The following is a 12,096-nucleotide window of genomic DNA, read 5'->3' as shown; positions in this document are numbered from 1 at the left end:
TTTTCTTTCTAACGCGAAAAGAAAAGAAGGAAAAATGAACCATGCAGGAAGTTCAGTTAAAAAGAAGTCTTTGCAAGATTTGCGAGTCACTTACAAGACGATCAAGTATATATATCGTTTAATCTAGGAACCCTGCAGTTCAGAGTGAGTTTCTCAGTTAATTTTTCATGTTTAATTTAGTCGTAATAACAATTCCAAACATTTATAGAGGATTTTTCATTACTAGCATCTTTATTTTCCCCGAGTCCCTGTAGTTTGAAGATTGTTCTAAGGGAATAACGCGCAAGCAATTGCTGCACAAACAATTTGCGTCACTTAGGCCGACCCTCAGCGACCCTTGGCGACCCTCGATGTGACCCGGCGTGGTATCCATCGAGGCGTCTCTTTGAAAGCGAGAAGAGGCAAGGCGAAGCGCCCCGCGCCGTCGGCGGCGAACAACCCCCTTACCCCTAAGCTGGCGTCGTTGGTGCGATATTTCCAGGGCGTCGAGGCGTAGGTAACGCAGTTTGCCGCAATTTCTTGTTTCCATTAGGTTGGCCGGCCTGCGGGGTAAATTCCAGCCTGCCTGCCGGTGGAGGGTTGCGCAACTTGGATGCTCCCTCTCTTCCCGTTGACGCGGCGTGACGTCGGGGCGTTCTAGGTGAGGTCAGGGAGAGAGGGATGATGACGTTCGCCGTTACCACCGCGCCACTGGGAAATGGTGCACACACAACCGCGGCTCTTCCTCCTACTGTGCCAGATCAAATGACGCGCGCCAGCGCTCACAATAACGGCTTCTTCACGCTTCAGTCCTATCCTATTCCCAAGCCGAGGCCGGGAATCCCCGCGTCTCTGTCTCTATTGGAGATTCACCGATCTCGATGATAGCGCGCTGTCATAATTCAAGAGCGCGAGAGTTCAATATCGGTCTTCGGAACTTAACACTAGAAGATCCAAGTTTGAATCTAGAGGATCCGATCTAAGAATTTAGTCGAGGTTTAAATGTGTAGCTTCGTATAACACAGATTTTATTGATAGATCTAGATCTGGCTTGCATTAATCATTCGTCTATATAAAGTATCAAATCAATTCGACGCGATCACAATAGAAATCATCTTCTAAAATTCGCTATTTTGAGGATATAAAAATCTGACAAAACTCATGCTTAGTCATGAATTTAAAACTTTATCGAGATGTTATCTAATTAATTAATCCTAGACTATCTAATTAATTAATCCTAGACCACTGTTACTATTGAGTTATACTGTTAATATTGCTGTTGATACGTATATTTTACGTTCAAAGAAGCTATTCTTAATTAATGTAACCCAAGATTTTCTTTAAATAAACATAAATAATCTAATTATTAAAAGAATAAATCAAATAGATAAGCTATCAAATTTAATTCAATAATAACGTTCACTTGCATCAAACTTACGTATTTTAGGGTTAAAAGTCTTCTTCTAAGATTATTTATTGTTAATATATAATTGATGAACAAGGAGACTTAAAAATATATATATATATATATATATATATATCACTTCCGATGAAGACAGAGCACGATAAAATGACCGAATTATTAGTTTGAGAAAGCATCGAAAGGATGAATATGAGAGGGAGGAGGAGGAGAAGAGATTTCCATCTGGATTAAGCGCGTCTCTTTTTTCCCCCCGCATGGGAAATGATTTGCCTGCCCAGTCCGCACGTCCGACTGGTCTAAGAGGACACGGGCACGAGCGATGTGATTCGGATCCGCGAGTGCTATTCGGAGGCAGACGTGCGGATAAGCCCCTCAAAGGTCCCGTGTTCCCTTCTTCAAAGGTATATCAACTTCTCCCCAGTTATACTTCGCCTACCACCACCACCATCATCACCACCGTCGCCACAGCCATATCGGGAGAAACACTTCCACCCCGCCGCTCTATTTGTATTCAAACCACTCCGGACTTTGTCCCTGTGCATTTTGCACGTCCCAATTGCGCTCTTCTCCATGTTGATAAGCATCCTTTTTACATTCCCGCGCTGGGAGTAGAAGAAATAATTGTGTAACGCGCAGTCAATTGTCAGCGAGTATCCTGAAATAATTGGTCATGATCATTGCGTCAAAAAACTCGCGTCGGTTTTTAATTGCCTGTTTCTGGGAAATAAGAATAGTACGATAAGGAAGAAGGAAACAGGAAAATAGATTAATTCGTTGGAGTACACGAAGATAAAATTAAATGTAATAGAATTAATTCTTAGGCTTTCGAATTGTAGATAGAGTTAAAATGACGGTGTGCGAATAAATATCTGTTGAAGAAAAATCGTTCGTAAAGTATCTATTATGAAGTATCTGTTATGAAAATACAATTTGTATTTTAATAACAGGATTAAGCCGAAAAATACATATATATCTTATAATTATTGTATTTAATTATATTTTTAATGTAACGCAAAATTTATAGTTATGTTAAGTAATGAAATTAATCAGCAAACTATTAATAAGATTAAACATGTTTAGGAAATTTAATAAACGCACTTAGAAGACTCCACAAGATCACGTGCATTATTACCTTCCTACACATATACAATCTACATATATACAATCACTTTGCTTTAACTCTGTAAACTATCTGACATAGTTTGGATGGCGGTGAATCGTTAATTGCGTGTGATCCGGACCTGGATAAGGTATGATGAATTAACAGTCTTAGACAATTAAGAACCAAGTAGATTTGCCGATCGAGAAGGGGTTGCATACAGATAAAAACCAAAACTAAAAGATCCTAAAAATAGAGTGCTATAAAGTATCTGTATAGAATAAATATTATCTAATATAAATATAGAAATTGCAAAATAGTTTGACAGAGTTCACTTGATTCTTAAGAAGGTACTTGACGACGTTCTTCAGGAACGATTTCGGGAAAGATTCGCAGAGGATCGAGAGTTGGAGAACAGTCCTTTTTCGCGAAAGATCGCACGCTAATACGAGTCACGGCGAGCATAATTTCTGTTTTTAAATCTCGCCCGCTCTCGCACCCGGTAATTGAATCCTTCGTCGAGATTACTCGAGGCGTCCGCCTGGCGTTTAGACGAGGCGGTGCTGCCTCTCGAGCGTCTCTTCTTCAGCCCGCGGGTTATTTAAGATGGATTATTATTCTGCTGGTCTGCGAAGGGCGGGTATCAGCGAAAATGAAAATGCTCTCGTTTGCAGGCAGATTAATTGCCGCGAATCAGCTTAGAAGACGACGCTTCTCGTCAACGATGGTGACGAAGACGATGCTGAAACGCTCGACTTTCGACCGATCATTATGCAATACTATACTTCAAATGGCACAATAAACCGCTACATTGTGTTCTATTTATCTATCGACGTATAAAAAACATTGAAAAATTTTTATTTTAATGAATTTCAATCGACAGAATAGAATAAATGAACTATACATCTATAATTGGGAAAAGTTTGGGAGTGAAGACATTAACTAATACGTAGATACGTCCCCCTTGAATTTTCTTTCGCACGTTCGGGCGGATCGATGACACAAAATCGACGAAACACGAAATCTGCCGTAACAACAATGGCGTTCGCAGAACGGCGTTACATCGTTGACGAATCGCACGTTCACGCACGCGTTTATAACATTCTGAAAGCTCGGCGAGGCGTCACCGGTGGCGGGGAGGGTGGGTGTAAGGTTTTGTCGAGCTTCGCCTCGCGACAAATCCTTCTTTTGTCGTGCTCGAAAATGGCGAGAGTAGAGAAAAAAGAGAAGGGGAAGGAGAAGAGAAGGGAAAGAGGAGGAAGGATAGGGAAGGAGAAGTGCATTATATTTGGATGCATATCCGGTGGCGCATGGATTTCTAAGCCTGTATCGCGGTGCTCGCTGTTATGTGAAAAATAATTTACACGCGCGCGGATATCAATGCGACCATACACCATATAATATATGAAACATACATACACGTGCACATAATTGTGCATTACATATGAAACGACAGATGAGAGGTGTGGCTTGCAAGGCGACACGCATCTTGAAATTTTGGGATTTTTTTCTCGATTCGTCACCGCGTAGAATCGTTATATAGTGCAATAAATTTTAATCATCTTTTCATTTCTCAACAAGTAATACGCGCTGCGTGCGTATTTCTTGTAGGATTTTATACTGAAAAAGGAGATGCTTTAAAAAACAATTCCAGCTTTTAATTTTTAGAAATTTCGCTTTAAATTTCTTATGTAATAACACAAATATGTAATATTTGTATTTAATATATAATTATAAGTTACAAGGAATTTAAATATTTTTTTATAATATATGAAAACAAATATGATGGTACGAAGACCATTTACGTACAGCTTTAAGTGATACATATTAAAATAATGAAATTTATTTACAATATTTAATGATCACATAAATGACACCGATTTACACTGATTTACATTGATTTACTGTAGAGTTCCTGTTTCTCAACACTTGAATGGCAATTCTTACGTATTTATCGTAAAGTAAAAGAAAGAAAGGTATAAATTATTTAAATCAACGTTTGTTAAAAAATAAAATGATTAATTTTTTAAAATTTGTGAATATAAGAATAAAAAAGTTATCAACAAAAGAAATGATAGAACTTTTTAAGTCTTATATGTTTTTCAGCAGCTAAAAATACACATTAATCATCATTCCTATGTTGAGATACTTTGTAACACAATGTTATTGAAGCTAATGTAGAATTTTAAAGAACAGTGGCCCAATATTCTTAGTTGGTAAAGAAATTGTCTAGTTCCGAAGTGGCATGATAAGCTCGAAAAAATAGAGGATCGACGAAAGGAAATAAAGTCAATTTTCCAAACTAGGCTCGGGTCAGATCGTAAATCTGGATAGATATGTTAGAGAGAAGAAGAAGGAAGAAAAGTAGAAAAGATGAAAAATGAGAAAACAAAAAAGTATTAGCAACAAGAAGTTATGATGAAATCAAAAAGAAAGTTGCGATTAAAAAGAGAGATAAAATTAAAAAATTTGCGAAACATTGCAATTACTCTAATATATTAATAAATTCATTTCATTAATATATCACTCTAATATATTGGTGGTAAAATTTTAGAGAGTAAGGAAGTAGAAGAGTAAAAGAAAACTTTGAGAATGAGAAAAGGAAACGAAAAGGAAAAATGCAAGTGACGAGATAGAATGAAAAAAAAGGCATAAGAAGAAGTAAAAAAAAAGAAACAGAGGAAGTTGGAGAAAATGGATAAGAAAAACGAAAAGAAAATACGAAAAGAAAGTCTCCGAATCTGGGAAATACTAACAAAGAAGAAAAGGAATGGGTATTGTAGTATCGTTCGACGCGCGTTCGAAAGCGCGAGAAGGCGGGCAATCGCGATAAAGAACGTTCGTGTGTGGGTGTATTTTTGCTTGTGCTTGCGGTACGAAGGGTAAGGGATGTGTATGAGGGTGGCACTTTCGAAATATCAATTTGAAACAGCCGTGGCTATAGGTATGCGTCATGCTTTCCACCGGCCATTACGGCCGGCTTTCCATTTTTATTTGTATTTACCGGGACGTTTCTGCCGACCCCCGTCACCCGCCTGGTGTCCAGGTCATCTGGAACGTGGTAGAAAGGAGTCGGCAGCAGTGCGACGTCGCGCTTTCTCGATATTTTACGACATTTTGTTTCCTATCCGCGGGGAGGAGGTGTTAGGGCATCATGCGGCATCTCGGACCTTATTCGACTTTTATGACATTAAATCATGATGAAGTGTCTCGCGAATGGAGCCCTTCTTCGCTTTCTTCTGTCCAGCTCTCTTTCTTCCCTCTCTTACTTTCTTTCTTACGCGCGATGTGCAGTCTTGTCTTTTACTTGCGATCATAGCCATTTTTAATTTGCGAGATGTCGAAGGATTTGTTGATTGCAAATTGAAAGAATTCTTGACATTTGATACGTATTCTCTAAAACTTTTAGAGTAAATCTCATTTTTAAAGATTGAAGATTGAGGCCTGTATTTGTAATCTTATATTTAAGATTGTCTTTTAAATCTTAAGATGTCATGAACCAATTAGAGAACTGTATTAGCATCTTAAGACATTACTTAAAATGATCTTAAAATAAAGATCGATTGAATACCGGCCTAAGACATTCTTTTTAAAATTGGCTCAATTTTCACTTTTTAAAGAGAGATTCCACTCCAAAGGATTTAAAAAGTACGATTCTTGGCAACTGATTATTTTTTCTCTTCGGTTCTTTATTAAAATTAATATGAATCAATATAATCGGAAATTTTTATTAATACGTTCCGGGCTAATTTTAAGTGACTTGAAGTGAGTTAAGTAAGACTTGATTATCACGTGTAGACCACGATATTTTTATTTGCGTTTATTAAATAATATTTCAAATTATTATTATTATAAAGGAGATCTCATCATATATCATAATGTATCATATATGATATGAAATAATTACGTTTCTTTTTACAGCCAAAATATCAATCTGTCTGAATAAAAAGTTCAATATGAATTTATCGGTGATGATCACACAGAACGAAGTGCGAACGGACTTTTGCATTTATTGACTCAAATATTATCTATGCAATTAACTCAAATCTATCAATTATCTATGTAATTTTATTGTTTATTGTTTTATTTTCCAAATATTCAAACATTAACTAACTCCGAATTCTTTTCCATTCAAAACTCCAAAAAAATGTAAACTTTTCTGCCAATGCACAATCTGACTTAACTTATAAAAATTTTATTTCTCGACAGAACTGGGAAACGCGAAGAGGAAAAATACTTCTATGCATAAGTAGCGAGATCTCACCGATCTTTCCTGACTTTTCCTCTGCGAGATGACTTATCCGCGAATTCGATCTTACAACCCTCGGAAAGATCGAAGAGCGCCGTTCGCCGGTTGCCGCGTACGACCGTTGACCGGAAGTCCGACGTGCGGTCGAAAGAAGCCTCTCAGGTTTTTCAATCTCGCATAATGTCTGGGCATGGTCTCTATCGGTGCCTTGCAAACCGTGACTGCGATAAGATAGCGCCTCCGTGGCCCCGGGAATTTACGCCCGGCATAAGTTCGCCTTATATATGAGCGTCCACGGGAAATGCGACGATCGTATCGCGCGCCGGTCACGGACGCGATCCGTCCGTGAAATGTTGCCCCGGTCAGTATTTTACCGGTCCCACTCTGCTTTTGGGGTAAGAGTACGACGAACGGGGCGAAACGACGTTCGGGAATGCCGGGCGAAGACGAACAGCCGTCCCGATGCATTCGTATGTTTATCCTCATGGTGCAATGGACTCGCATTTTAAAACGCTGGACTGACCGGAATCTTTCGTTATGTGTCGGATGGCCAGAAACTCCTAGGAAACTTTCCGTTTTAAGATTCAATGGCGAATGGTTGCCCAACAATCATTAAACAGAATCATGAAGAGCATTTCATGGAATTAAACTTGAAGAATTCACATCATGCCAAATACTTCATTTAAACAAAAATCATCTTGTTTTATAAATTACAAATTAATTAAATATTTATTGCTTCTTAAATAATTGAAATTATTCATTGATCAAATTTGATAAACTGATACTCAGTTATATTATTGTTCATATTTTTTAAGAGTAGAAATTAGCAAAGTGAGTTCTAGTGCTAGCAGATATCGTAAAATATTCTTAGATTCGACTGCCAATCAATCTCACCCTAGAGAGGATCCCTAAGAAAATCACGAAAAAATAATAACTATATGTATCGTCCTTAATGAAAATATCATAGACAGTGGAAGGCAGAATGAAAAGGGCGGTGGCGAAAGTTCGGCGCTTCGGATGTCGGCCTTGGCGCGTACTCTGAAAACCCCGAGAATTGTCTGCGGCGTGGCCTGAAACAACAATAACCCCATTCAGGTCGGTGGCATTTGACAGTGGGGTCGGAAACAATGAAACAATCAGTCCTCAGCCCCTCTGTAACGGGGATGGAGATCAGGGAGAGGGAAGGGGAGCGTTGGGGGAAGGGTTGGTGAGAGGTGAGACAGACGGGCGTGAAGGCCGGAAGTCAACAGCGCCGGACAATGGCAGGCAGCGTCTGACTACCGTTCCTAATTAACCAAGTTCGCCAACTTCGGTCGGACTTGACGATCTCCTTCCCCTAATGCATAATTAAGTGACGTTCATGGCCGTTCCCGCGATGGGACGATGGCATGAACCACCGATGGTATGAAGCATTTATCAATCCAGAAATGCTAATCGCTCATGAATCGAGATCCAAGTAACATATATATAGGTAACAATATTTCATGATGACGCCTGTTCATCTGTTTTTTATTCACATTCTCAAAAATTCTTTACATCACTTCATAAAATTCCATGCCACCTTTATACATTGCTACTACTTGCTACTGTTTGATTATTGAAATAATAATTATGTCAATAAAAATATACATGAATTAATCACTTATGTTAGTGACAGCCCGTAATATAGATTTTAATTGAATCAACAGCATCTTTTTCTCAAAGTAGATTCTACAATTATTTCCTGACATTCGTTCTTCATCACTTTTTACTTTTCAATCTGTTATTTCTTTTCACATCTTACCTCATGAATATTTTCGTTCTTTTGTTATATCTATTTATGCAGTTTTCATATTATGGTCTCAGCAATTGCTGTCGTCTCATTTGCGGCGCATTTAAATTTTACGTCAATTTCAACAATCTCGTCATCCTAAATTATAGAGTAAGATAGTACCATTTCGAACATGGATCAATTCTGAATGAAATAAAATTTGTACTCTTCGCACAACGAGAAGGTTACCAAACTTGGACCTCAAATTGAATTCAAATCTTATTTCATTCAGAATCATGTTCGAAATTGCATCACTTTACCTAATATACACTCGATAGTTATTATTATCATTATCATAGTCTCGTAGTCTTATATTTCAAGATGTTTAATCGCTGAGATATTCATAATAAAATATTAAAAAATGCATAATAATTCAAAAATTAGAAAACTGCAGGCTGCCGTAAGCAATTTCGTGAAATTGGCTCTTCTATTGTTCCTGTTATCTGAAATACAGTGTTCGATATGTTTGTGACGGGTTTCATAATAACGTTGAAAAATTCGAGAAATTTTCATTTTCGTTTTTAATATCGCTAGGCTAAACTTCTTAGTACATTCCAAGAAATTGTTAATTTAAATTAATTACAAAAATTTGTCGGAGTAGGTTCTCACGTATCTTGCTGTGCAATCTAAAGAATATAAAGATATGAGATGTTTGTTGTAAGACGATAAGGGAGGCGTCAAGCCACGCGGCTTCGCTATTATTAACCTTTAGTGCGCCCATCCCTATCTCTCGTTCTCCATCCCTTCTCTTTCTCTCTCTCTCTCTCTCTCTCTCTCTCTCCCTTACTCTGTCATCACGCTTTTTATTATTCGCATAATCGGATCTGGAGCGGCGATAGCGTCGGTGATTTCGGGTTTGTCTAGGGTAACGCAGTTGTCGGCCAGCACAATGCCGCGCCTGAATGCTTCATTGTCTGCCGGGACCGACGCCCACTCAAAACTTCCACTCGCGCCCACTGCCGCCCGTCATTTTCCGCAATCAAACGATCGCGTCTCCTCTCTACGCCGTGCATAAAAGCGTGGCTGATATCACCGAGCGCGGACGAGCGACGCAATTAAAACGTCCGTCCCACCCCCTTCGGGACGTGGGAATCCCCAAAGAGGATCCCTGTGTTTCCCGGTTAATTTCGGTAAAATGGTGAAACAGATTTTACCGTCGCCTTATCTCCGTGGAAATTTTAGGTACTGAAGCTGAAAGATCATTTAAATCTGACTCGCGCGCAACCCCCTAGCTCGTGTTTTGGCGAAGATTACTGGATTGTGTTCCGGGTTAATTATTAATTCCAGCTAAATGAAACAAGTTTCTCGCATGTCCCGGCATGGAAGTACTCGCGGTAACGTTGACGTAAAATTCAATTGCGGGCTGTGCAATGACAACACGGAAGTTGAAATTCTCTGAAATCAAGAAAACAATGTTACTCCTAAGATACTTCTATCGACACGTAGCGTTGTCAGAGTCGTCCTTCTCGCCGCACCCGCGTCGGATGAACTGTGTGGTCGGGATGTTCTCTCGATGCTCACTCTCGACGAGTGATTACATTTCACTCGAATTCCCGCTTTCGTCTCCTTACTGAGGGAACCGTGAAGCTCCGCGCAACGAGGACATTCTTCGATGACAATACCCGCCACAATCGAGCGCGGCGCACTTCCGCGCATACTAATGGAGTGACGCGTAGACTTCCCTGGTCAGAGGATAGTCGTTGCTGCTCTTCTACCCCGTACGTTCCTCTTTCCACATCTTTGTGCACCATCCGTAAAACTTACCTCCGCCATCGTCGTTGTCATCTTCGAACAATCCAAGCGTTATTCGCAAAAGCGCATAGAAACTCGCGTTCCAATGATATTCCATCCTAAAGGACTAGAATGGATTTTGAATAAGATTGAATAGATCCTAAGTATTCAGAAAAATGTTTCATTTCATAATATCTTCAGTAAAAAAGGAACATTATAATTACAAAACTACTAGTCAACAAGACTTTGATAACATTAATAAAATCTATATTTTGTATTTTTTTGTCAATTTTTTCATATCTGATATCAAAAAGTCGTAACATATCATTTTTGTATAGTTAAAGATTTGTTTTCTAAAAATTTAAAAATATATTCTCGAATTCTTTTTGTATAAATGCCAAAACTTCTAATAAATTCTATTATATGTGTGACTGTTCATTATGAAATCACAAAGTACTCACTTGCAATAAACTTTGGGAAAAGCTTGCATTTTGTTAAGTTGGAATAAAAATTGAGCTCCTCATGTGTTGTATCTATAAGTTATGTATCTCTTTTCATATGATTCAAAGGAAAAAAAAAGAAAACTTTAAATTCATGTAAAAGTGAAAAAATTAAAAAAAAGATATTTCTATTAAAAATGACGCCCTGATATACATTTAAATAAAAAAGTTATAGTGCTACAAAATGTTTTAATGAGCAACAATTAAGAATCATTCATTTATTGGCATGTTATTATAGATCTCAGTTAAATCGCCTCTGAGTGGTTTTTTTATTTTAAATTGTTTTAAGGATTTATATACATATCTCGACTTTTAAGCCGTATATTCGTTCCTTGCGAAATCGATCGCGAACATAGCGAAGAATTCTACTGATTGTCGTGGAATAGAGAGGGAACGTGCCGCCATTCCCGCCGTTATCTCACCGCGGAGAAAGCATGATTGCCTTTATGGGGGAAGAAAGGGTCCTTCGCGGTGGCGATAATGTCCCCGTGGCAGCGAGACGGAGGCGTCGCTATCAGAAATAAAACACGACGAGCCGCCCTGTAGACCCGGTAGGAAGGGGGAAGTGACGGGAGCAGGAGGAGGAAACTTCACATTGCTCTCGAGATTTTCTTCGTCGTCCTCCGATTAATTTCGCGGCTTTCCTTGGAAAAACCACGAGGGTAGTGCAAAACATGCGCTCGTATTCACTCGTGCGATATTAGCCTCGCGATAAGCTGAAACTTCAGACGTAGACTTTTAGGCTGTCCTCGTTAATATTTGATCTTTGATAAGAACGCGAGTATATCAAAAAAAAGGCTGCGAATATCTATATTAAATGTATACCGGTAAAAATTCTGCTAACAAAAGGATAGGAAGTCCTCTTGTTTACGCTTCTAAGTAATCATGTTTGAAAAATGCAAGAAGTTCAAGGGATGGGGAACAATATTCCTTAATTCGGATCGAGATTTATTTACAAACGCGTTGCATATATTATATTACAGAAGTAATTAACAATAGTATCGTAATCGTCGAGGCGGGGATTAACGTCGCGCATTATTCTTGTTCCGCGTTATTCTTGTTCCGAATTAATCGAGTTAATCGAAGCGTCGCTATGCGTCCGCGAAATGCGTCGCGTGATTATTGAAAAAGAGAGAGAGAGAGAGAGAGAGAGAGAGAGAGAGAGAGAGAGAGAGAGAGAGAGAAGAAGAAGAGAGAAGAAAGAATATTGTTTCTATGTGTTAGTAGTTACGTTTATTTGTTTTACTTGTCTACTTACTTACCGTTACCGTTACGGTACGTACGTACTATAGTACTCGCATCAGT

Source organism: Atta cephalotes (assembly GCF_000143395.1).
Source record: "Atta cephalotes unplaced genomic scaffold scaffold00035, whole genome shotgun sequence".
Taxonomy (NCBI): domain Eukaryota; kingdom Metazoa; phylum Arthropoda; class Insecta; order Hymenoptera; family Formicidae; genus Atta; species Atta cephalotes.
Note: the sequence above shows the minus strand (reverse complement) of the source record.